This window comes from Cibotium barometz, chromosome 3 (genome assembly GCF_041138505.1).
Source record: "Cibotium barometz isolate CiBa-2024 chromosome 3, ASM4113850v1, whole genome shotgun sequence".
NCBI lineage: Eukaryota > Viridiplantae > Streptophyta > Polypodiopsida > Cyatheales > Cibotiaceae > Cibotium > Cibotium barometz.
In genome coordinates this window covers 21,596,966-21,623,244 of record NC_141048.1, presented here as the reverse complement: position 1 = coordinate 21,623,244, position 26,279 = coordinate 21,596,966, and the positions used below count along the sequence as shown (strand labels likewise).

Genomic DNA, 26,279 nt, shown 5'->3' with positions numbered 1-26,279 from the left:
GCTCTCAAAATAAAAGTTGGTTGAATGAAACCCTCTATTCTAGTGATTGATTTCAGGGGTTTGTTCTTTTCAGGAATCGTTTGATCATTCACTGGTTTACAATGGGGTTGATATTCATGAGCAACATAGTAACATGCAGCTGGATGTTGATAACATGTCATATGAGGTATGCAGTATATTATTTGAATTGATTCAAGGGGGATCTGTCTGTAAATACCCTTAATGCAAAGTAATAGATGTTAATACTGAAATCTAGTGTTACTTTCGGCAGGAGCTTCTAGCTTTGGAAGAAAGAATTGGTAATGTAAACACAGGGCTCTCTGAGGATGACATACAAAAGTGCTTGAAGACGAGCAGACACTCCTCTTTTGATTTGACTAAAGCAGTCATCTCTCAGGAGAGTGAAATAAAATGCAGTATCTGTCAGGTTAGATTTCTTCAATGTAGCGTGAATTTTGAGTATCTTTTTCAGATTTAAGTATATGTGTTTTACACTTGGTGGGACTGATACGTGCAGGAGGAGTACATGAAAGACGATGAGCTCGGTCAACTTGACTGTGGTCACAGTTACCATACTGCTTGCATTAAGCAGTGGTTAGTGCTGAAGAATCAATGCCCCATTTGCAAGGCTGCAGCATATTCAGAGTCTTAGGTTTTACTGCTTTCAGTAAGCATGCTTGTTCTGCAACTTCAATTGGACAAACTGTGCATAATTCTATTTAAACACTTTATTGGCTGCTCTTTTGAAGGCAAAACTGGTGATTAACATTGTAAATTCCACCCAATGTTAATTGATTCCCATTTGTATCAGGTTTTCTGTATTAACTCTCTCTCTCTCTCTCTCTCTCTCTCTCTCTCTCTCTCTCTCTCTCCCCCAAAACATGGCATGAAGCCCTGTAGCATGCCCTAAACCCTAATTCACTGCTGGCCAACATTTTAGGAAGCAATGCCAGGTTCTCTCTCTCTCTCTCTCTCTGTGCACCACTCACCTCCATAGCGTACCCCCCCCCCCCCCCCCCCCCCTCACTATATTCACACCCTATAAGGGTTTCTGTTTACCTTCCAGTTCCAGTTTCATTTTCTAGGTGCTAGTAGTATCATCTTTATTTTTCATTTTCTGTTTTTTTATCCAGACATTGTATCAGATCCAGACATATACACTGGCAAGTAGAGGATGGGCTCCTACTCATGGATCCCTTGGCACCTATGGATAATACCATTACAGCCCAGCTGGCATCACTCCTACACACGGCTGCATTACAGAGCTTCCCACATTGTGTCCACTCAGGAGAGCCTGCGAGATCTGGGACTATGCCCCAGAACAGATGGTATGATGACGAGTGCAGAGCCCTATACTCACGGCTCCGCATACAGAGAGCCTTGGGAGCCCTCACAGAGCAGGAGTCGAGGAGAGAGATGAGGAGACTTACTCGCCGCAAAAGGCGGGCCATCGCAGAGATAGAGGAGCTAGAGATCTTTCATTTCCTCATGAGTAGAGATAGCCCTGGCTCATGGCGGCACTTTAGAGAGCCCCGGACACCGACACCTATTGCAGACCCACAGACATGGCACACATATGCAGAGGGCCTATACCACGCCCCACAGCAGCCACCTATACCTCAGCCCCACAGGAGCCTCGACCTACCACAGCTAGCTTCTTTATCCACTCGATGGTACAGGAAGCTATCCGCCGCCTACAGCATGGACAGGCCGCCGACCATATGGGCCTGCAAGGTGAGTATCTCATATATGCAGTAGATTCTTTGGCTCCTTTTCTTGCACACCTGTTTAACAGGGCACTAGCAGAGGATTTGCCTGCGGAGTGGACGATGCACACCATTGTGCCGATTCACAAAACAGGGGATATGTTCGATCCGAGCAACTACAGGACGGTTATGGTTGGCCACGTGTTGGCCAAACTCTATGGTGCAGTGTTGGAGCAAGAGCTTAGCTTATATGCTGAGCGAGCAGGTTTACGCTCATTAGGGCAGGCAGGCTTCAGGAGAGCTTTCTCTACCACTGACCATGTATTCACTTTGAGATGTATGATTGATCAGGCCAGAGTGAGGAAGAGAAAGCTCTATTACTGCTTTGTGGATTTCCGCAAGGCATTTGACACAGTACCACGAGAGAGGCTCTTTCAGTGCCTGTATTCTCTTGGCATACCAGCAGATATGACATGGGGCATCTATGCATTATATGAGCAGGTTTTTGGGCGAGTCAGATGTCCAGGAGGTATGTCTGAGACTATTGCTAGCACCATTGGTGTGTGAAGCAAGGATGCCCACTTTCCCCCACGCTATTTGGGTTATACATTGATGAGGTGGCTGACTTCATTACATGGGGAGGCGGAGATGGAGTTGATTTAGCAGGTACCTCAGTACATATTATGCTTTATGCTGATGATATTGTATTAGTGTTTGAGTCTCCAGGTGACAATCCATAAACCCTTCCAAAACAGTCCCGAACCAAAGCAAAGAGAAGCTGAAAGTTCCATCAGTTGAACGCCATCGACATGATGTCTATGTTCATGAAAAAAACCAGCCCCTGTCCGCCTTTATGTCCAGAGAAACCAGCCCCCTGGCCACCTGTATGTCCAGAGAAACCAGTCCCCTGTCTTTTGCAAAAACACGCCCCCTCCAAAAAGCACTAGCGCTGCTAGGCGTTTCATAGCAAGCAAGGGAGGGAAAAAGAAAGCCAAGGCGCATGTGCAGTCCCATTGTTTTTCCACCAGTAGATAGGCGCACCTAGCCATCTGCTTTTTACAATCCAGCGAGCCCGCTTGTAAGTGCTGTCCAGTGCTATAAGTGCAGTCCACCATAAAGAGGCGCTTTGCTTTTTCACCCTAAAAGAGGCGCCTGCAGCCATGTGCTTTTTCACCCATAAAAGAGGCGCATAAAGCAGCCCGCCAGTCCCTTATTAGAAAAAGCACACACGTGCCCCCCAATAATAGCATATGGGCCACGTTTACTTTCATAAAAAGTATTATAATGTTTTTAAAGGTTTTTAAAACCTTTTGTCCCCTCCCCCCACATGGGGTTGTGAAAAAGGGACCTTTTTTTAAAAACCTTGAGTCCTTCTTGACTTCCAAACCGATGCCATTCACACTGTCCGCCATGTCCCTGTGCACACCTGCATACTATCCAGAGAAAAACACAGGGTCGTGATAGACACACTGGCATGATCATCAGTGCAACATTTGTACAGAAGTAGAACCTTTTTTAGGATTATTTGTCGTACGCCATGACTCCATTGTGAGCCCTCAGTCCAGGGACAGTCAGGCATGAGTATAGTCAGGCACGAGTTACGTAGGTCAGTCTGTGAGCTTTAGAGGTTAGTCAATCAGATGTCAGTCCTCTTAACCCACTTGGAGAAAGCATCATGTAGGACCATGTAGGTGTTTGCCATAGCCTTAGTTGCATGAGTAGGCATTTGTAGGATATTTCTCATAGAAGCCCCAAAGTAGTCCAACATGGACTAGCCTTGCAAACAGCTTCCATGCCTTTGCCATGCAGTCGGCCAGCCCTTGTGGCTTAGGGGGCCAGTTGGATAGCACCCGACCAGCTCTACAAGGCAGCCGACTGTGCACGTGCTAGTCGTGAGCATTAATTGCAGCAAGTACCACAGCCGAATGTGCATGTTGACCATCGTGAGCATTAATTGCAGCGGACAGGGTTTTTCCATCAGCCGACTGGCATTATTCAGTCGTGGGACTTTTTATTCAGCCGACAGCCCTCTACAGGCAGCCGATTGTAGTCCTGAGGTGGTATAAAATCATGACCTCAGCCCACAAAATCCATTCAGGTATTCAGAAAAGTACCTTCAGTTTTCAGCATCCAATCTGTTTAGGCTAAGGAAGGAAGATACTCTTCACACTCAGTGAGCATATGTGCAGTCCTACAGCTATTTGGACTTGCAGCAGTGGCCAAGGAGAGTCTTCAGCAGAGCCTCGGGATAGGTGGATACTCAGCCGACGTATGGTCTTTTTCGTCGTTGCGTTGGGCATTCATATCATTTGTACTCAGCATTGTACAGCATTTCTCCAAAGAATAATATAAGCAAATATTCTTGCTTGCAGAGGGGGGGGGACCAATACTGTGTCGTCTTCTATATTTTCTTTCTCTTCTCTTTCCCTACTCTCTAAAGTTGATGCTAAAGATTCTCACCACATAAGGTATAAAGAAGGCCTTGTTGTGCATTATCACGATCAAGCTCAGTGCATGTAACACATGAGGGACTCACCACGGAGTACATTGCCCATGCTGATGACACTCTTGCGTCCTTACTAGGCTACATGTTCAATAGTGCCATGTGTGAGGGATTCCCAACTTCGTGGTCCACTAACACCATCACCCCCATCCTCAAAGCCGGGGATCCACTTGACCCTAATAACTATAGGATGATCATGATTGGCCACACATTGGCCAAGCTATATGGATTAGTGCTAGAGATAGAGCTCAGTTCCTTTGTAAAGAGACAAGGATGTAGGTGTCGGAGAATGCATAGGCGGAAGCATAAACTGAACAAGAGAGAGAGTAGAGAGAGCTTGTGGACAAGATCACCTTTTATAATAGCAATAGGCTTTACAATGGCAATAGCCACTAGGAGATGTTGACGGGAATGGATGATGAAGTGTACAATGGGAGGCCTCCTTTTATAGTGCAGTTTGGGAGCTGGTGGCCGATTGCTCATAGAGCTGGCCAATAGCTCCACGACTCCTAAAATAAGAGAAAATGAATAAAATACCCAAAAATGGATAGAGCCCATAAATACACAATATCCTGGCCACCCAATTGGTCCACCCGTGCTTTCTCATCATGTATGTACATTGGATTGGTGTCCATGGGAGTTGTATATGCCGGGGATTGATGCCACTCATGTGATACTGTGGACTTGGCTTTCCGGTGGGACTTGTGCTTCTGTGTACATGCCCGGAAATGCCTGGTGGATTGATGTTCCATTGGGTCTGGTACCTCGTGTACTTGCGTGGAGCATGTCTATTTTGGTATAGTCTCATGAACGGGGATTGTCCATACCAATGTTGCATTGCATAGCATCTCTATGTGCTTGCTTGCAATTGAAATTGCATGCTATTTTCATGCTTGCTTGACCAATGTGTAGTTCCGGGTAAGGGGACGCCCGCCTGCGAACCGTGTGTGTGAAACTATCTGCTGACATGGTTATGTGGCATGTGACAGGTGGTAAGTATTGGTTATAAATCTAGCCTTAGGAGTCAACACTAATTTATAAGTGAGTGTGTATACACTTCATTAAGTTTTGGGGACCAAAACTCACTTATAAATTATGAGTAGCTCGGTGTTCACACACAATGATATCCCGAGGTGGATAAAACCCAACGTCCACCGCCTAGACCTTATCCCCTTTGTACAAAGGGAGTAACCAGCCATGTGTCCTCTCTAGCTCGCTCCACAAAGCACCTGCCTGCCACCCAGAGTGGACAACTCACCACCTCACTCCTCTCTCTAGAGGTAGGCACCTCCTCCATGAGGACATTTGGGCTGTATTTTGTGCACTTTCTCCTTCCCAACTCCATATCCAAGCTTGCTAAGGTGTTTCCGAAGCTTCCAAGAGTGTTTCCGGGTGCTAATCACTCTCCTACACACTCCCAATTTTTGAAATTCCATCGTGAAGACTTCCATTGTCATCGACTCTACTTGCAATTGGTAAGTTTTTATGCTTAAATATGGAAGCAAGTAGCAAGAGAGAGGAACCGAATGACAAGATCACATACCCTGTGTAGTGTTCTCTTGTCCTACGTACTCTGTTGCAGATTGTTGCTACCATGTGTTGGTGGAACAATAGAGAGCAGATGGTAGGGAACATGGGCACTTGAGAGGGTAGTGTGAGTTGCGAGTCTACATCGACAATCACTTGTTTGCAATACTGTATTCATATGCATTGGTATGGAAATCTGGTCAGAAATGCCCACGACACTATGTACTTGATTCTCCTAAGATTAATGTACTTTATTTGAGGGAGGGGCCGGCCGTTTCGACTCATTGTGTGTCTCTTGTCAATTCAGAAAATTACTTCTCATATTTAGCATGCGTCCATTAAATCTTAGTGTGTATTTAAGTGTATTGATTAGCATTGTGTTCAACCAAGTTACATTGGTATCAGAGCATACGATTCTCTTTCACTTTTATCGTGAGAGACGATCACCGTGAACACAAGCTATCTCTATACTTAGAACACTATGGATAGCCATACAGTGAATGTTGGAGATGCTAACACAAGAGGCGGGGACAATGAATTGCATGCCTCCAATGCTTTAGACGATAAACAAACTCATGTGGTGCACGATAGGGAACATGAATATGTGGGACAACCATCCTGTGACAAAGAGAAGATGCAAGAAGAAGAGTTTGTACTCTTGAGAGGACTGAACTTGTATGCAGGCTCTTCTCCATGCACAACAAGAAGAATTGAATCTCTACCGCCGCGAGGATTCATTGGTACATGATTGTTTGAAAGCCAAGAAAGCTGAATCTTATATGGATCATGCAATGGCAATGATTGCTCAAGAGTTGCACATGCAACTGAGGGATGGAGCACGTGCATACTTGGCCCGTACCGAGGATGCCTATGCAGAAAAGGCAACCATTCCACATGTCTATCTATGCCTTACGCATAACCTTTTGCTCCTAAAATGATGCCAGTCATCACAGGGGCTGTCCCAATGGACAAACATGCAGGAAACCATGTTGAGATGCAGGTACATGCATCAAAGTCTCGTGACTTCAAAGCCGGAGACAAATCTGTGAAGTTTGACGCATATCATGGAAATATGATGCATCAAAGGCACTTGCTTTTATTACCCAGTTTGATATTGCTTTCAGTGATGATGATTTCACTAAAAAATCCATGATCCGGCATATAAGCATGTTCATAAAAGGCATTGCTGTCCATTGGTGGCTCATGGAGAAGCTCTCACCGAATCGTGTTAGATCATGGGAAGAGTTCAAGGACAGGATCTACGCTCAATTCTTGCCTCCCAATGTCTTGAATGAGATAACAATGAAGTGGGATTAGGTGAAGAAAAATGAAACAGTGAATGCATATTGGAAAGTGCTTTTGGAGGTGTCTCCATTTATGCATGTCACCGAGGTGGAAGGGAAGAGAAGTTTTCAATTGGGATTGCAACCTGTATACAAAGCGGGACAACAAATGTATCCGGGTCACACCTTACACCAACTAATCGTAGCCGCCACTGCCACCGAGCAATTGGAACTCAAATTGAGTCGATCCAATAAGGCTAAACCCTCATTTCAAGGCAAAGAGAGGGTTGTCCAAAACCTGCAAAATAATGGACAGCCACGTAAAAATGACCAAAACCAAGATAAAACATGGGCCAAAGGCTGAAAATAACACTACCAAGAAGTGTCCCTTCAAAGTGAGAGACTATGGTCTCACTCAAGAGCAGAAAAAGCAATATATGAGCGAGAGGAAATGCTTTACTTGTGGTAGCACCGAGCATATTGCAAAGGCATGCCCAAACAAGAAGAAGCGTGATAATGCAAATGCATCAAAGCCTAATGTGCAATGGTTCCGGATGTGCAGGGCAACACTTCACATGATAGCAAAGACAGGGTTGTATGTAAAGCTTGGGGACAGCTTAAGGATCAGCCCGCTTTGTTCATATTTGATGATTGTGCAACTGAGAACTTCATATCTACACAGATGGCAGTTGCTTTGGGTATTGAAGTGGAGGACATGGGTCCTCAAATTGAAGCCCTTTGTTGGTAGAGAAGTGCAGGTCATGCCTATTATTGGCAAGTCGTGCATACACATTCAAGGCTATGTGGATCATAAGGATTTTCTTGTGGTGTCTTTGAATGGCTGTGATATATTGCTTGGAAAGCTTTGGCACACACGTATTGATCCGTGCAAGGCTTACAAGACCAATAGGATCACCTTCGTGCATAAAGGCCGAGAGCATGTAATTGATGCTGGTGAAGAGGGTGATACCATTCCCCTTGTATCTCATGTACAAATTAAGAAAGTAATGAAAAAGAGTCTTTTTGTGTACTTGATTTCTTGTACGGGATCATGTTGAGGAAAATAATGTACATGTAAACACTCTTAGTAATGATAGCTGAAATTCTTGTAAGAGTACAGTGATTGTTTTGCTGATGAATTATCAAATGAGTTGTCACCCGTATGACCGGAAGATCATCGCATTGATCTTGTACCGGGTAGCTCACTACCTAATAGGCCAGCCTATTGTGTAAGTGCATCCCAAAAAGAGGAGATCATGAAGCAGGTGAATGAGCTTCTTGAAGGGTTTGGTTTAGCCAAGCTCTTCCCCATAGTGTTCACCTATCCTCTTGGTTCAAAAGAAGGATGGATCCTTTCGTATGTGTGGGGATTATAGATCTTTGAATAAGCTTACCATCAAGAATTGGTTTCCGATGCCACGCATAGACGACATCCTTGACAAGTTGGATGGATCGGCATGCTTTAGCCAAATTGATCTCAAGAGTGGGTATCATCAAGTGCGTGTAGTGCCTGAGGATGTACACAAAACTGCTTTCAGGATAGCATTTGGACTTTATGAGTATCTTGTTATGTCCTTTGGTCTTACAAATGCATTGGCTACATTCAATAGAATGACGGATCGCATATTCCGTGGGTACTGGAAATTTACAGGTGTCTTCTTTGATGACATCCTAGTCTTCTCGAAGACCGAAGAAGAGCATAAAGCTCATTTGGCTATTGTTTTTGAAGAACTTCGTAAGCATAAACTCTTCATAAATGCAAAGAAGAGTGAGTTTTTCTTGTCAGAGATACATTATCTTGGGCATATTGTGTCCAAAGATGGAGTGCGGATGGATCCTGCAAAGATTGATGCAAGTCAGAATTGGCCCGAGTTGAGTTCGGTGCATGAGCTTAGATTATGCTCTTACTACTACAGGTTCATTCGGCACTTTGCATGGATTGCTTCTCCTTTGCATGATTTGACAAAGAAGGCGACCACATTCAAATGGACTAAATGATTTTGGTATTCTATGTGATACGGAATCATTTATCTATCAACAATGAAGATTTACTCGATTTTATTGATGCTTTTTGTCATTTTGTGTACATCTGACAATTCTATTCATGTCAATCAAGTTTCTCGTTCCCTGTTTATTGGGATGGACTATGTTCTTAGCTCCTTTTTATTCAGGCTTATTATGGATTATAGATCAAGCTGACAAGTCAGCTATGTGGAGTCATCTCTCAAGATATCTTATGCATATGCTAATGAGATATTTCTTTTGGCTTCATGACGAACTTGACAAAGGGAAAAAAAGCTAAGTATACTTTGAGTTTTGCAAAATTGTTACTTTTTGAAATTTATTGCGAGTGTTTTTGGACACTTAACCCTTGTATACCTGTACAAGGAGAATTGTGTGTTGTTTGTCTTGAACTGGTTCAGGTAAACATAATGGTTGGAAAACCTGGTTTACATACGAACATGACCAAGGACTATGGCCTAGTTTTTGGGCATATCTTTGCTTGAGGATTTATACCTATATGATGGTTCGATGCATCTACATGGTTATCACTGCCTCAGTGATTCTTGGGCTTTATACACAACTCTTTGGATCCTTTTGCTTGGATGGAGTATGTTTTTGGCTCCCTTTATTTGGGATACAGTGGACTTATGGAACTCATGGATATCTCATGGATCGAGGATTTTTCTATGGATTTCTATTGACGGGACGAAATGCGTGTAAAACTATTTGCAGCAGAAATGTTTATGGAGCATTAGGATATTTATGCTTGTGACCCATTCTCATCTTATGTTCTAGGCTTGAGCCCACCTCTCCTTCCAGGTCTGTGATCAGAAGACCACCACGGAGTACACATGGTAGAGTGAACTTAGCTCACCTTCCTTCCAAGGCGTGTGGTTGGAGTACCAATACGAAGTGTATGTGTGTAACTATTTGGAGGTTTGATTAAGAAAAAGCACCATTCTTGGTCAAAAAGCAAGAAAAAACAAAAAGTCAGATAGGATTGACTGCGAGCCAAGGGTGCCGTTGCAGAGAGGAGACTAAGCCGCACCAAAAAGCTAAAATACGCTTTCTCAAAAAGCAGCTCCAAGGCCAAAAAGCAAGGCCTTAAAGCCAGAAAAACAAAGCACCTAAAGTTGAGTAATATTTTACTATTAAAAAGACCAAAGCAAAGTAAAAGGCAAAAGCAAAGCAAAAGCATCACTTTTTGGCAAAAGCAAGGCTTCCCCAAGTATAAAAAGGCTTGAACCTCTCTTGTAGCATCATGAAGGAGATCGTGGAGTGTATGTGTAGGCATCATTATGATCATGGAGTGCTTCTTCTTCGCCACATCAACACCTTTTCCAACTTGCTTTTTAGATGTATGGTTAGTCCTAGGCTTGTATGGGCATATGCATGGGCGATACGGACGCGTGTATGGAGCTGTATAGACATGTACAGAACTGTACGGATATGTACTGACAGAAATTTCAGAAATCCTAAAAATTTCAAAAACCCCAAAACTGTTCCAAAAACCCTAAAAACTACTTTTTGGAGGTTTTATCGCCCGAAAACCATTCAAACAGATTTTATATCAGTTTTCTTGTGAGAAAGAGCTTTTCCATGGTTTTCTTCATGGACAAGGCTGTAGGAGTTGTGGAGATTACTCATGGGATGAGGGAGTGTTTCTTGGACTTGGATCTGAGGAGAACTTGGACATAGAGCTTGGGCATGGAACTTAGACATATAGCTTGGACATGGATCCAGACTTAGACTTGATTTGGACTTGGATTCGTTGGATTTGGATTTGGATATTGGATTTGGTACTAGCCCGGTGAGAGATACTTGTGGGTTATTCTCGTGGTGTGCTCGGCATCAGAGATCTTGTGCCTCGACATCGGCATCAACTTGGATATCCTACATCGGCATATCTGTTTGTTTTGTATTCATCGATTGTATTGATCCTGGCGGCCAGCGTCCCGTGGATTGTTACTGAATAAATTCCTGAAAGGGGACGGGGCCTGTTCCCCGCTCAATGTGGTGTACTGTGCAAGATCCCTATTCTCTTCTATCTCTCCCCTCTCTCTCTCTTATCTTTATCTCTTGGACACATGGTTGAGTCTGTCACTGCAAGCACCGCTGGGCTTACAATGTGGTTGAGTGAACTTGAGCCCATCTCTCCTCCAAAGTGTATGCTCTAAGTACCGACACGGAATGCATGTGGCAGAGTGGACATGACGCCTTGTTGGCAGGGGACTTATGTCTACGCCCAAGGGTCATGTGATCTAACATCTCGTTGGCAGGGGATTATGTATGTGCCAATTGTGGATGGATTCATTCATGGAAGGGTGGTAACCCTGGTGAGTGAATTCTGTGAACTCATGGAAGGATGGTTACTCTAGTGAGTGTCGCATGAACTCATGGAAGGGTAGTTGTCCTAGTGAGTGAAGCCTTGTGTGGAAGGGGAATCCCTGGCAAGCATCTTGGTTTCAAGGAAGGGTCGTTGACCTGGTGAACCATATGGACATGTGAAGCATGTTTGGCTTGGGCATGCATATGGATCATATTTATGGATACTTAAGACACAATTGGCTCTTGTGCTTGTGTTTGATTAATATCAGAGTTGTTGACGTGGTTTGTGGATTTATGGATATTTTGGACATAGTTGACTCTTGTGCCTGTGTCTGGTTAATATTAGAGTTGTTGACTCGGTTTATGGAATTATGGATATTTGAGACACATTTGGCTTGTGCCTTTTTTTGCTTATTATCAGAGTTGTTGAGTCGGGATATGGATAAAGATTCTTTCTTGATACGGTTGGCTCTTGTGCCCGTTTCTGACTTCGGATCGTGGATTTGGATTTATGGCTTTAATGCCCACAATTATAAAATATTATGGATTAACAATGCATCTGCTATACTTGAAGGATATCTCAATGGGATTAGGTTTATACAATTGCGGACAACTGCTTTATAAGATGGAGGGGATGTCACCATTTGATCCCTTCACTAGTCTTGACCAGTGTTTCACACATTGGGTGGAACGAAGGCGTGAACGGGGATGTTTCCAGAGAAGAAAGCGGGAGCATCAACTGGCAAAGTTTGGCCTGAAAGACGGCTTCTGAGCAAAAGCAGCATGGGATTTTCATCATTAAAGTGACTTATAATGTTTATAAGTCTGTTTTCACACATCATTAATGAAGGGCTGCGCCTAGGGAGAACTTGGACTACAAGCTTGGCAAAAAGCACAAAGTTGATATTTTTGGGCAAAGTTAAGCTATTCTGGTAAAAAGGGAAAAAAGCACAAAGTTATGGACTGTTTTTGGGGACTCTTCCTCAGCTTTTGGAGCTGAGCTGTCTTGCTGAAGTACTATTGTGGAAAAATCTGCTGTTTTCACCCGCACCTTGGTTATCTTTGTAAAAAGCTTCTATGTCAATAAAAGAAGTACCTAGGGGGGGGCTGGCCGTTCCGGCTTAGTGCAGTGTTTATTCATAGTTCTTGTGGTTTTTCTTGCTGTGTGTTCTCTGTCTGAAGGCTAGAAGAGTTCTGTCTTTTTGTTTTGGGTCTCCGCTATTTGTGAAAGTATCCTCCCACCACCTACGGGTGGAGATGCGGCGGGCAGAGCGCATATTGAGAGATGGAGAGAGTATCTACAGATTATGCCACACCGGTTGAGATGGAGAAGCACTATACTTGTCACTGCCTAGTGTACTATGAGATCCGCGGGAGGTACCACTGTCTCTTCCCGAGGGTTTTGGCCCATTATCTAGGATCATGGACTTCCTGGACCAGCGCTGCTTTGGACTCTTCCTACTGGAGCTTCGTAGACACGGAGATACACTCCTAAGACTGTCCGCCACAGCCACCACTCCTCCTTCCTCTTGAGCCGACGATCACCAGATTCTTCCGGGCCTAGGGAGGATATATCGGCATAGTGGACCTTGTGGGTGGTCTACCACAGGATACCTCAGCTCTGCGCTGCCCTTGAGGAGTCACTTTTGAACGAGCTTGCACGCTTCGATGTACCCGGGCATCCCCAGCCCATGGGACACCAACCAGGAGTCTCCCATCAGCTCCAGATTTAGGACATGCTCCATTGCCATCACACCACCTTCCCCTGTGTACCATGACAGAAGGGGTCCTCTCGGCCATGCCCAGTAACCCCATGCTTGACATACTTGAGAGAGGTGTACCCTCTACTGGAGGATGATGTGCCCCACATGCTTCATATTCTTGTGTACTCCATGATGAGAGTCTCTTGTACTAGTGCTTATACCCCATGTACTTCCCCACGGTCATTCTATCAAGCCTCACTTTCAGAGAGCTGTGTTATTTGTACTCGTTTTCTTTTTCTTTTCCATGACGAGACATACCAGGGATAGCATTGTATCACTTTGCTCTCATAGACCATGGGGTCTTTAGGAGATGTTTAATATAAGTTTCTTTCTGCTTTCTGTCTTTTCAAATCAATGTTTTCAGCTTTGAGAAAGTTAAATGTTTCTGCTGATGGTTGTCACAAGTACTTCTGACCGGATATAGACTGCAGCATTGCAGCTTCTTATTGGATATTTTTCTGAAAAGCATTCCATGTTTCAAAATGGAAACAATCAGAATTTGTAGGGATGGGGTGTGAGGAGAACAAATTTTAAATCAGAAAAGCCATATTAAGTCCTGAAAATTGAAATCTACCTTGCTTTGTGTTTCTTCCCTTATTGAGCCTGTGTCATGGAGTATCAAGGATTCTTTGCTTTGCTGCTCATCAGATGTCACCTTGTAGGAAGCCACCTATTTGGCACCATACTCACAGATTTATGTATGCATATATGTGATGCATGTGTGTGTGTGTGTGTGTCTGTGCGCATACGTGGGCACCCACACATGTATAGCAACCTACACACATTGCTCTCATTATCTATGTAATGTGGGACATTTGTGTGCATGTATGTACTCCTGTTGGTGCACTGACACATCTGCATATTATGCATGTGCGCCATGGGCATGTGATCACAAAAACACCCCCTAGAACCCTTTATTTGAAATAATAATACAACTCATTCAAAATATTTTCAAAGTGATGTTGAAGTTGTGTTCAGTTTTGCAGTGCTAGCCAGTGATAGGAAAACCGAGGTTGCAATGCTTGTATCATAGAGCTATAAAGCTTCTCCAAAACTCACTATAGCCTATGCCAATGTCCTAGCTGTACAAAAATTGCAAGGCAAGATGTAGTCTGCCTTCCCAGCCTTCAATGTGAATGGTATCCTCTTGTGCATTGCTGCACTTGAAACTATGATCCGAGACTTAGGTCTTGGCATTATCCAAGTCACGCGGATTGATTTTTTGCCAATTTCTGAGCATGGTTCCAATGCTACCTTATACAAAATGATCTTCAATATTTTTTTGCACGTTCATGAAGACAGCATCTGGTTTGTTAACTTTTAATGCTTGTAATGACCTGTGATGCCTCACCAGCAGCATTCATACACATTTCCTCTTCATTTTTCTTGAAGCCAAAAAAATGATGAAAATAGCAGTTTTTTACAATATTATTCGCACCAATTGAAAGATAGGCTAAGGCTATCCGTCCCCAAACGCTGCTCACTAGTGGCGAGACAAACGGTCGCTTGGAGAAAGCACTTGCTACGAGGTTCATCACATTCAGAGCCCACAATACTCACAAAGGACTCTCTTTAATATCACGAAGAAATCTACCTTAGCCACTAAAAACAAGATGGAAGAAAACTTAACCTTGAACCTCCCTCCTACCTTGCTTTTATATGGAGTTTACAATCTTGATCTACCCTTGCTCACTGAACTTACAAAGTACAAAAATCTCTTTTCCTAAAGCTAACTTGGTATACCCAAAGTGCCAATCATATATAGTGTATTGTAGCATTTAAAACCCGAGTGTTCATCTATAGTATACCATGTGAGTGCTTACATAAAAAATTACTAACAAAATCTAAAAGTAAAAAATCTAAAAGTAATGGAAAAGAATGAAGAGTTGGAGGAAAACAGGAAGGTATTGTCAAAGATACCAGATTTATGGATGATGTACACATAAAATGTCCAGGAAAGTAGAAAATCTAAATGTAAAAATGAGGATAGTCATGCGTTGGAGACATTGAAAGAAAGTAGCATAAAGAAGAAGTTGGATTTGATGGTGATCGGTGAAGGAGAAAATTCAATATGAGTGGGATAATGTTTTCAAAATTAGTCATTCCATTTCTAGCCAATTATCTCATTGTGAGGGTAGCATGATAGGTTTTTCTTATTGGTACGTTTTCTTTTGACCCTTGCTCTGACAAGGCGAGACACCTTGCCCACCACCACCTTGTCGGTAAGTGCAAGGTTAGCATTCTGATCATAAGGCACTCAGCCACCTCAATGGTCTCCATCAAGGTCTTCAACATTGTACCACCCATAATATAGGGTCCAGAAGGGACTTGTTCAAGTCAAGAGTTGATTGTAGCTTGGTGGAAGCATATGTCCTTGGGCCTTGCCGTAATTGTAACTTCTTGATGTGGGTTCGCTAGCTCGTTTGTCACGTCCTCAATCCATTGTCACACCGGAATGCTCCTTGCCAATGGGGCGAGGGAAGAGCTCTCTATGCCTAGATGGAGGCAAAGAGATATACTTCTTTGCGGCGGTGGTTCTCTCTCAGAAAAGGTGAGAGAAGAAGAAGAAGATAATGTGAGAGAAAAACCTACAAACAAACGTATCTAGTATCCATCCATCAAGCGAGCTAGATTCAATAGCATACAAGTAAGCAATAAAGGAGAAGAAGGGGAGCTCACAAGTATTATATTGCAAGAGAATGACTATGTATTGCTTAGTTTAAAAAATGACCTTTATAAATGACTACTTTTCACACTATATCAGTCAAACTTAAGAATGGTATGGCAAACTTTTACTAGTCCTAAGCCCTTAGACTTTTCTTATTTGACTTAAGCTCAAGTTAAGGTTGTTCCAACACCATCTTACAAGAGATGGGTGCATGTTCGAGCGGGTAAGATGGCAAAGTGCCTTACACAGTAGGTTGAGCAAGTGAAACCATGTTAACCTATGGAGTGGTTAACATACCCTCCTTTTTAATGGTGATCACATTTGTTCAAGTCAAGAGCTTACCTTAGCCTTGCCGAAGCATGTACCATTGGATCTTGCCTCTGTGCCGCAAATGTAGCTTGTCCGTCGTGTCCTCACTCTGTTTGCCAGCTCAGGACTCGTTGCCAAAGGGGTGAAGGGAGAGCTCTCAATCTCTAGGCAAGAAGAGATGATCTTTCGTGATGGTTCTCTCTCACAGAAGATGGGAAAAGAAGAAGCTAATGGAAGAGGAAAACCTACAATCACACCTATTCAAACAAGCATCCACATCAAGTAAGTAAGAATATAATAGCATGGAAGCAAGCAAGAAGAGGGAAAAAGGAGACCTCACAAGAAAACTATTCCAAGGGAATGATTGTATCTATTACTTATTGTAAAAAATGACTTATATACAAACAACTAGTTTTGACACTAGGCTGGTGAAACTTAAAAAATGGTTCTATATGTTCCAGTGCCATTTTACAAAAGATATGTGTTTGTTCACATGGATTGATGGTAAAGCACTACGGTAGGTCGAGTGGGCGAAACGTAGAGTGGTTATTAACATACCCCTCTTTCTAATTCTCACACCACCCAAATCAGCGGATGATGTGGATGGTCCAAGATATGCCCTGGAGTTGTGGTCGAGGTTAAGTGGTTATTTTGGAAGCCAGATGTAGGGCAAAGTGATGGGTAGCTTTGGGTAGCCTTGATGAGAGAGGCGACTTATCGAGGTAGCATAGGAAGTGCTAGGCGATGTAGAGGTGCTTCATGCCGGGTCTCCGTTGGTTGTGGAAGTGGTGTGGACCCTTCAATATGAGGTAGCTGGTAGAAGTGATCCACACCTTGTCATTGGTGGAATGAGTGTCATGACCCAATGGAATGATTAGCATGGTTAGATGGAGGTCCACGGTGTCTTGGTGCACCACAAGATATTATGCTCAGGGGACTTTTTCTTGACGAATACGTCGATCAGGGTGAGGTTTTGTTTTGGTGTTGAATTGGAGTGAAATAGAGGATATAGGCATGGAAGAGGTACTTGCAGGTACTTGTTGCAAGGAGGGTTCTTCAGTGATGGGTCATATGATGGGCTAGGCTTGCACTTGCCATGGTCTCCATGTCCAGAGATGTACCTGGAGGGTTAGCGTTAACGAGGTTAGTTGTAGGTGTAAGTGTTTGTGTGTACCGTGAGATGCGAGAAGTGAAGAAATTTATGATGCCCATAGTGAAATATGCAGGTGACGTGCTTGGGCAATGAGCGGAAGGTATGGGCGGAAGGTATGCCCATGTGGGTGCACTTCTCCAAACAAAAACTTCTCTAACATAACTGCGTTCTTTGGCTTCCTTGGCTGCTTTCTTTGACATTTACTTGATAGTCCTTGTCTTGGGGAGTCAAGGTTATTTCTTTGTTTGGGACATGGCAATGGACTTTGCGCAAAGTTGTGGCCATAGCTAGGCGGTCTCTATGCCTTGAGGGATTTGGAATTATTGAGCACTTGGGATAGAGGCAGGGTGGGTTGAATGGGTGGTGTGGTCGAAGACAAGGCCATGGAAGGTTCTTGCTTATTTGGGGAAGGTCCAAGAGGTGATGGTTCATACCCTGGGCTAGGCTCGTGCCTTCCATGGCCACCCATCCAGAAATGTACTTGGATAGCTGTTGGTGATGAGCCTCCACGCAAGTTCATGAAAGAACAATTCTTATGTGTCTATTACATCGAGAGCCCGTGTATATATTGTAGGTGACATACATGGGCATTAGATAAAAGGTGGGGTGTAGAAGCTTCGTCCAGTGAAAACTCCAACATACTGCTTTCTTCGACACTTATTTATTTGACTCTTACACATGGTTTGAGATAGGGAATTGATGGCTCATGTGTAAATATGTACATGGGTTAATTGCGAACTATGGGTGACTTTTCGGACATGGCCGAAAAGATCCGGGTGGGAATGAGATTGGGTTGTCCATGATAATGGAAGAATTTAGGACATCCAATCTGATGATGGGTATGTATATGGGTCAACCTGCAAACTATGGGTGGCTTGTCGGACATGGCCAAAGGGATCCAAGTTCTTCTTGAGCCTCTTTTTAACATTCGGTCCACTTTCTTGAAGCATTGTGATGTCGGCGGAAAGAAGGGAAGCATTAGCGAGCTTCCTTGGCTTGGGGCTGAAATTTGGAGTGCTGGACAATGTCGCGTTTGGGCAGACAGCTTTGTTGTGACCTTTTGGGCATGTCTACCTTGCTTCAAGAGTAGCACAGATGGAGGCAAGTTTTGTTCCGTGGAGGGAGATGGAGAGTGTGGTTGAGTGAATCACTGCTTTTGCTGGCTTTGGTTGCATTGTTGGCTCTTCAAAGTCAGAACAACCAACAATTCTCAGTGATTTAGGCCCCCACCAATTCCCAAGGTAAAGACTTTAAGCTTTTAGTTGATTCAAGCACCACTCATTCTTTTATTTTGCTGCCAAAGTTAGGTGCTCTTCTCGGTTCTCTTCCCAGGGGAGGTTTTCATGCACCCTCTCTCTCTCTCTCTCTCTCTCTCTCTCTCTCTCTCTCTCTCTCTCTCTCTCTCTACACTTAGGTGCTCTTCTCGGTTCTCTTCTCAGGGGAGGCTTTCATGTGCCCTCTCTCGCCTTGTTTTTCTCTCTGTTTCTATTCTTCTCTTTTGTTCTATTGCACGCTTTCCTTCTCTCTTTCTTTCTTCTTCTCTCTTTCTCTTCTTTTCACTTATTTTCTTTCTCATATTATCATGATTAATAATAATAAAATATTTTTGAGAGTTTTTTTGGAAGTTTTTCTTTTTCGGGTGATAACATGGCAACGTGAGCCTATATGATGATGACATGGAGATGTGAGCCTACATGATAATATGATGATGTGAGCCAACTTAATAAGTTTTTTTTCGAGTGATGATGTGGCAATGTGAGTGTACATGATGACATTGGCGATGTGAGCCAACTTTTTTTTTCAAGTTTTTTTAAATAAAATAGTTAGTTTGTATGTGTAAATTTTTTTATCATAGGGAGGGGTTGTTTCTAAATTCTAGGGGGAGAATTTCAAAGGATCTAAGGGGGAGGACATTTAAAAGGACCTAAGAAGGGGTAGTTTATAGGGGGAGGGTTGAGTGTGCGTACGTGTATATGTGGGTGCACATGTAGGTGAGTGTGGGTGTATGTATGTGCTATGTGCTTGTAGGTGCATGTGCGTAGTTTTAATATTTGATTATTTTTTAGTTTTGGTTGTTTTTAGTTTTGTTTTGGGTTTCAAAATTTTTTATCATTCCCGAGTATATATGTATGTACAATTAATAGGAAGTGCTATCATTCTCAAATATACGTGTGTACAATTAATAGGAAGTACTATGTTACATATGTACAATGGCATTTTAAGGTTTCAGCTTAATATGTGGCCTCACTGAGCGAAGGTGGAGAGTCGCTTGTCCATCCACGACGAAAGCCTTGACATCACTGCTGCGATCAGCTTTGTTGGCATGCTCGTTGATTGAGCTTTGTTTGTCTTTTTGGTTCTACCCACTTGGATCTGATGTTTAAGGGTGCATTTATGGTGGTATTTGGCCACACAACCAAATCTCCTCAAGGTCGATGCCAAGTCTTTCCTTCCAAAGGCTTTGGGCATTTGGCCACATAGCTAAATCTCATCAAGTTTTATGTCTAGCCCTTCCCCCCCCCCAAAAGACTTGAACTCAATTCCTTGTTCTCTAGAGATTTGGCCATACAACCAAATCTCAATCTCCTTAAGCTATATGCTCTACCCCTTCCTTCAAAAGGAAAAATTTCAACTCCTTGGCTACATGACCAGATCTCCTCAAGCTCGATGCTCATGCTCTTCCTTCCAAAGTCTTGTGCTGGATTCCTTGATCTTTGGATATTGGGCCATCATGGAGATGCTTGACGATGAGAATCGCGTGCTGAGGTTTTGCCATTCTGGGAGGGAAGCACAGGCTCCACGTGGACAGTCATCATCCTACCCGCCTACACTAAAGACACCACCACATCCGTTGTTAACGTTGACACACTGTGGGAAGATGCAATGGTCGCTATCTCGTCTGCTTGGGTCTCTCAAAGGAGAGGTCACCCTCATCAAGGCCTTAGTGTTACCCTACACACGTGCACCATATCAAGATATCACCCGCTGTGTTGTTGCTTGGTTAGTGTGAGGAAATTAAGGGGGTTTCTCATTTGAAATTCTTGGCACTCCTACCTACTCTAATAGTGGATGTGTACATAAAGCTCTTGTGTACATTGTGTACATAAAGCTCTTGTGTACATTGTGTACATGAATTCTCGAAACAAAAAAGCAAAGTTAGGCCGCATTAATGCGGCCTAATTTAGGGTGTGGTCTGAAACTAGGCCGCATCAATGCGGCTTACTTTCATACCAACAATATATTATTTTAAAAGAACCTCATGGGTGCTAGAGGAAGCGGACATCCAAGGTGTGGAAATCTTCAAGCTCCACAAGACTGGACCTAATGCTCTGGAGAGTCCTTCATCTGAAGCTCCCAGTGTTTTTTTAGGTGGATCTCCCTAGCCTTTAAATTCAAGGATGAGGCCTTAGGAAGGAAAGAGGAAACCTAGGAGGAGCTCCAACATTGCACCTTGTAATGAGTAGTGCACGTGTTCTAGCGTGAGTCCCTCCCTGTGTTGGTAAGCACAGTAGAGCTTTGCTACAATTAAGGACAATGAAGGAAGTGAACACCATGCTCAACATATCATCAAGAAGACCTAAGATGCGACCTCTCATTGTTTGCCTAAAATTAAATACCAAATCAATTCACAAGGCTTGTGAAGTAGTGACCCGAAACAATTTGTCTAAAGGTGGAACCCTGTAAGATTTTCTTGGCTTTGGAAGCATACCTTATAATACTTTTTTGTAAGGGCTAATATCTTACCTGAAGCTCCTCTATAGTTCTTGCTAATCCTCTCCCTATGATGCCAACAAATCATCAACAAATCATTGATGCCACTCTCCACTACACGTGCCCAACTATGATGAGGCCTGCGTTTTCCTAGCTCCACTAAGAGAGCATTGGACTTCTTTATCATATCACACAAAAATGTAATCTTTGACGAACACCTTTCCAATACAGCTTGCTGCCGTGTCAAAAGACTTTTCATATCAAAAGGCTATAAAGTTCTTGTGTGGTCGCTCGGTCTTTGTTCTTGCTTAATTTCGATTGCTCGGTGTTTTGATTGCCTCTATTGGGTGCATTGTGGAACACTTATCTCTAGTGATACGATAAAAGATACATGTCCCATTTGTTGTAAACCACAATTGTTGGACTATTTTTTGGTCATGGTTGGCTTGGGATAAAAACCCACATTGGAGCTGTGCCCAAAGATGAGGCAGATGAAATTCTTCTTTATAAAATTTAAGGCACTCGTAATAGCGCTAATTGATGAATTTGGAGTTCAAATGCCTGTTTTTGGCTCCTATTTCTAGGGGTCCCACTATTCCTCTAGTCATCTCTATGTTTCCAGGGGTCCCATTGTTCCTCCACTCACCTCTAAGTTTTGTTGGCACATTTCCTCCCACCAGAGCTCCTCACTTAAGGTGGATCCGAAGGAGTCTAGCCTAATGCTGGTCATTTGCTAGGATTGAAGGCTTGGTGGTTTAAAGAAGTTTGGTTTGATACACTGCAATTGATTGTATTATCATTTTCAATATCTAGTCCAGATTAGGTTTACATCAAAGGTCCCTAGTATTTCTTGATCACTCACGTTTGTAGGCTCACGTCTCTAGACTCACATCTCTAGGCTCACGTTACAGGTTCACATCTCTTGGCTCACATATATACGTTCATATCTGTAGGTTCACATCTCTAGGCTAGCAGGTAAGAGGGAAAATCGAGATGGCAAAGCGCCTATGGTAGGTTGGGTGGGTGAAACCTTGTTAGGTGGTTAACATGATCCATCTCTTACATGTCAATGATATCTAGACTTCATGTTACTTTAATTTTTTTTGACTAGCCTTAGGTCCAAGATCCTTGCATTAGATTTTTTTCACTACCGATATATGTTTTTTATATTAGCCCATAGGTGATGCCCCCACTGTCGAGGAAGCACCTTGTGGGATTTTAAACCTATGATCTCATGGTCCTAGATGAATACCTTTTACCACACTTGAGCTATAACCTCATTGATAGTGTTGATGTTATTGTGTATTGTACATATATGTATAATATTATTCAATACATCATGTGCTTTTTGTTAACCAATCTTAGGGTTAATATGCTTAATCTATGAAGTAATGATGTCCAAATCTACAACTTGGACTGAGGGGACTTGGAAATGGTATGACGGAACACTTATGATTCTCGCTCTCTAAGAGTGTGTGGCGACAAGATAGAATGGATTCCCTATGAATGTACTTCATGTAAGTATTATGAGATTAAGCATTATATGAGCAATAGGTCATTTATGAGCCTTGGGTGCCCAGTAAGTGTGTGTGAACACTTATGGCCTTGCATGTAAGTCACTTTCTCTCATAATGTAATATACTTTTCCATTGTGGAGTTGAATCTTGATCTTATGTTAATCCTCTCTCTAATCTTCTTCTTTAATGCATGCTAGTAAGCTTGTATGAGTGTTGTAAGGTAAGAAGAGCCGTAGTCCAAGGTGATGGTGTGACAATGCTCACTGGAGGAGACGATGATGAAAATTGCTCCCCAAAGAGGTGTGGAGCTTGGAGACCTTAAGGGTTACGAGCTCAGCCATTGGAAGAATCCCCATGACGGTTGTAGCTTGCTAAGATAATTTCTTGTGATGAATGTGTTTCTAGGAGAGACTAAAGCGAGGAATAATAGATTTGATACCATTATCGGGGAGAAATCCTTTGGCTTTTTCATTGCTTGTTCTCTAAATCTATACATACCCCATTGCCCATACTCTCTAGTAGTGGATTCCCATGAAAATGTGATGGTGTGACAACACTCGCAAGCGGGAGACGACCAAAATTGTTCCCCAAGTAGTCATAGTCTAAGGTGATGGTGTGACAATGCTCGCAAGAGACAAAAATTATTCTCCAAAGAGGTGTGAAGCTTGGAGACCTTGAGGGTTATAAGCTCGGCCATTGGAAAGGTCCCATGACGGTTGTAGCTTGCTAAGGTAATCTCTTATGATAATGTGTTTCTAAGAGAGACTCAAGTGAGCAATAACATTTTTGGCACCGCTATTGGGGAGAAATCTTTTGCCTTTTTTTGTTGCTTGTTCTCTAAATATTTACATATCTCACTGCCCATACTCTCTAGTAGTGGATTCCCACAAAAAGAGTTAGTTTGGTGGAGATTTGTGGTCATTTTGTTAATTTTTTGCTCTCTTTTTGTTTTGGAGAAAATGTGTTTTAGCTTAATTTTAGACTTTATTTATTATTTTTGTTATGCTTAGATTGATTTAAACGGTTTATTTAGCATTCACATAGGTTAATGTAGGCTTAGAATGCACCATTTGCATTATATTAAGCATCAAGAAGCATTTTAGTGAAACTTTTGCTCTCTGTTGTATTTTTTACAGACTTTAGATGCTAGTTTTTATGCTTCCAATGAGTTTTTAATGTATTTGAGTAGATTAGAGTATTAGCATCTATTTTATTCACTTAATCATTAAAGAAAGTCTTAAAAACATAAAAAATCTCTTAATTTTTTAACTAATTTAACTAATTGGACTGGTTTTTTACATTAAGAATGTGATTAGTGAAGAGAAAGAGTAGAAAAACCCAAAAAAATTAGAGCTTTTAGTGGTTGTTTGGTTAATGTGAGCTTAGAAAAAGAGGTTAAGAGTGTGTAGAGTGCATATTAATGCATTATTGCACCAATTCAACACATAAAACTCACCAAGTTAAGGATTCTAGCTCTCTTGTGCATAAGAGAAGAGCCCATTATTAGGAGCTCAATTAGTAATTCCTTATTTGTTAATTCACACATTAGGTAATGCACATGCCTTAACAGTTCATTGCTCAATCTAAAGATGTGCTTAATCTATCCAAAAACAAAAAAAAATACTGAAAGGGTTAAGCACAACTTATATTCAATGTAAAGATGCCCTGTGAGTTGGATAGAATCCACTTTTGGTGAGTGGCATTTATGCCATGTGTAAAAGGTGTGTAAGAGGGTGTTAGTGTTAACTTTTGTCTTGGCTTTTTGGAAAAAACCTCTTACACCCTCTAATTTGAAATTCAAAACCACCTCCTCCACACAAACTAGATTCCAAAAACCACTATAAAAGCTCGGATTTAGAAAAGAAAAGAAAAGAAAAGTTAATCATGCTAAGGGCAATGTGAAAAAGTAGGGAGATTCACGTGTCATGGTCGTGAAAAACTTAAAAAATATATTTTTAAAAAAGTTAAAAAAATTTAAAAAAATTTTGAGATATTCACGCCAATGATGACATGAAAAACCAGAGAAATTCACGTTGATTTTTTTAAAACAAAAAATCACTCTATTTGAGGAACTGCCTTGCCAAGTCTAAAAACACGTATCCTAAAAATCTCATCCTCAAATTCTGAAAAATTTTTGGCATAAAAAACCAATCTGGTTTTTCACGACGGTAAATTTCTTGAGAAATTTACGTTGAATTTTTTTTAAAAAAATTTGGGGTTAGAAAGGTGATCAAATGATAGAGACTAACTGTTAAAGTCCTCTCTGGAAGTGATTGTGAACCTAAATTTTGAAATGTTTTTTGGTGTGAAAAACCAAAGTTTGCAAGGGACCGTGAATATCTTAAGTTTTTAATATAAAAAAAATCATTTTTGAGGTTGGTGAGGCGATAACCAATTTTAGATTGGCAATTAGACTTAATTGGAAGTGATTTTAAGCTTAACACTTGAATGGTGTGAAAAACCAATGTTTTTTACGGTTGTTAATATCTCGAGTTTTTCACGTCTTAAAAATTCACTTTTTGAGGTTGGTGAGGTGATAACTTGTTTTGGACTCACTAAGGCTTTACTAAAAGTGATTTTGAGCCTAAAATTTGAAATTTTTGGTGTGTTCATGGTCGTTAATATCTTGAGTTTTTCATGTTTAAAAAAATCCACCTTTTGAGATTGGTGAGGTGATGAGATTACATCTTACGTGTATGAAAACCTTGAACTCACAATGTGAGGATGGGGATAAACTCGATGATACACAAATGAAGTGATGTTTCCTCATGGGATTAGAGAAAAACACTTTGCACAATTAGATCGTAGTCTCAAATCCATACTCGTTTGATCAATGTTGCAAAGAACCAATCCCTTTAGATAACCTGATGGAAGATACCATTATTGAGATGAACTTTTCCTCATCTAAACTAGGGAAAGAGGGAGCATAGGGAAAGAGGAAGCAAAGAGACATTGATCTCTGATATGTCCATAGAAAAATTCTTTAACGCATTGGTTGAAAACTTTGGAAAAGTTAATACAAGAAGAAAGGGGATGATCTAGATTGCCAGCAACCTTTATGATCCCTTCTCTTGTAGACCTAATGTGTTGTTCACATTACTTCACGAAGCACCATCATTCCAATTCACATTACATGTATCCTAAGCTAGTCTTTCTATACTGCAATCATTTACAAGGCTTTTGGTCATAACATCTCATAATGTCACATGCACCAATTGCAAATTACTTCAAAACCAAGGAGCCCCATGCACCCATTTGGTCTACTTGACTCAACAAAAAGAAACAAAAAAGGGATAGAATTTGCTAAGGAAGATAAACAATGCAATGCTTATATTATTGACGTGGACTACACAAAGTTACAGGCTAAATGCATCTATAGTTCCTGAAACCACATAACCCATGTGTAATCGATGTGCCATTGATCACATGTTCCTAGATTGCTTGAGGAGAAATGCCTTGTTGTAAGCTACATTACAATACCCAACACTAAATATCTTAATGTGTAGAATGGAAACATGTTCATAATTCCACTCAATATGCTCACACGTAAGGTACAAGCAAAAGCCTACAAAAGAACCCTCTACACAAGTGGTAGAAGAAAATGTCTTAAAACAAGAAAAAAAGATTCACAGCCTCCTAAACACAAGAAAGACACGGACTACACATTGTGAAGAGGTTAGGACTACACCTCAAGACACAAGAAAGATGCTTGAAGAAAGCCTACGCCCAAGGAAGGTAAAGGAAACATCATGCATAAGCATTGACTCCAATGATCCGATATATACGACATTTTCTACAAGTGCTCAA

General features: G+C 42.0%; 1 pseudogene across 1 annotated transcript in view; it reads left to right on the top strand.

Annotated features, from left to right (window-relative positions):
- Positions 1 to 9,789, top strand: part of LOC147639833 (uncharacterized) — a 50,769-nt pseudogene extending 40,980 nt beyond the window's left edge. The window contains exons 4-7 of the transcript XR_015262058.1: positions 74 to 166; positions 272 to 427; positions 518 to 667; positions 9,191 to 9,789. The product of XR_015262058.1 is annotated as an uncharacterized LOC147639833 (transcript). The remainder of the gene's footprint in view (positions 1 to 73; positions 167 to 271; positions 428 to 517; positions 668 to 9,190) is intronic.
- The last annotated feature ends 16,490 nt before the right edge of the window (positions 9,790 to 26,279 follow it).